This window comes from Chrysochloris asiatica, unplaced genomic scaffold (genome assembly GCF_000296735.1).
Source record: "Chrysochloris asiatica unplaced genomic scaffold, ChrAsi1.0 scaffold00042, whole genome shotgun sequence".
Taxonomy (NCBI): domain Eukaryota; kingdom Metazoa; phylum Chordata; class Mammalia; order Afrosoricida; family Chrysochloridae; genus Chrysochloris; species Chrysochloris asiatica.
This window is the reverse complement of record NW_006408560.1, coordinates 8,974,485-8,975,570: the sequence shown is the minus strand read 5'-3', so window position 1 is coordinate 8,975,570 and position 1,086 is coordinate 8,974,485. Positions and strand designations below refer to the sequence as shown.

Below are 1,086 nucleotides of genomic sequence, written 5' to 3'. Positions count from 1 at the left end.
TGTTCTTCCTTTTTGGTTTTCTGATTCCAGATCTTTGCACATTTTATTATTGTGGCCGATGCAAAATGCCAGGGCTGCCCCTTTTTCCTATAGTATGCCTCCCACTACCCCCAATTCAATGTGAAGAGCTTTGTGGGACACTCAAGCCGAGGACCATATGGGAACTCCTTAATGGAGCTAGATGCAGTTGTGGGGGCTTTGATGACCACCACTGGGGACCTGGGGCTGCTCGGAGAGAAGTTGGTCATCTTCACCACAGACAATGGTCCTGAGACAATGCAGATGTCCCATGGTGGCTGCTCCAGACTCCTGCAGTGCAGAAGGGTGACCACCTATGAAGGAGGCGTCAGAAAGCCAGCCTTGGCCTTCTGGCCAGGCCACATCACTCCCGGGGTGACCCATGAGCTAGCCAGTTCCCTGGGCCTTCTGCCCACTCTGGCCACACTGGCTGAGACCCCGCTGCCCAATATCACCTTGGATGGCTTCGATCTCATCCCCATGCTGCTGGGCACAAGCAAGAACCCCCGGTAGACTGTCTTCTTTTACCCGAGCTACCCAGGTGAGGTCCATGGAGTCTTCGCCATACAGAGTGGGAAGTACAAGACTCATTGCTTCACCCAGGGCTCTGCCCAGAGCGACACAACTGCAAACCCAGCCTGCCATGACTCAAGCCCACTGACTGCCCATAAACCCCCACTGCTCATTGACCTGTCCACTGATCCTGGCGAGAACTACGACCTCCTAGGAGGGGTGGCCCTAGTCTCCTAGGAAATGTTGCAGGCACTGAAGGCAATTCAACTGCTTAAGGCCTAATTTGATGCAGAGATGACTTTCAGCCCCAGCCAGATGGCCCTGGGGGAGGACCCTGCCCTACAGGTCTGCTATCAGCCCAGTTGCAAGCCCTGGCTGGTCTGCTGCTACTGCCCAGACCAGGGGCTTGGTATAGGCCCCACTGTGTTCCCCCGAATCCATCCCCAGCCTGAACCACAGGCCCAGGCCCCACTTGAGTCCCAGCTCCAGCCTGAACCCCAAGCCCCAACCCTGACTGGAGCCCCAGGCCCAGGCCTATTCTCAGCCCCAGCCTGA

General features: G+C 56.7%; 1 pseudogene; it reads left to right on the top strand.

Moving 5' to 3' along the window:
* The window catches only part of LOC102834019, a 3,323-nt pseudogene extending 2,237 nt beyond the window's left edge, over positions 1 to 1,086 (top strand).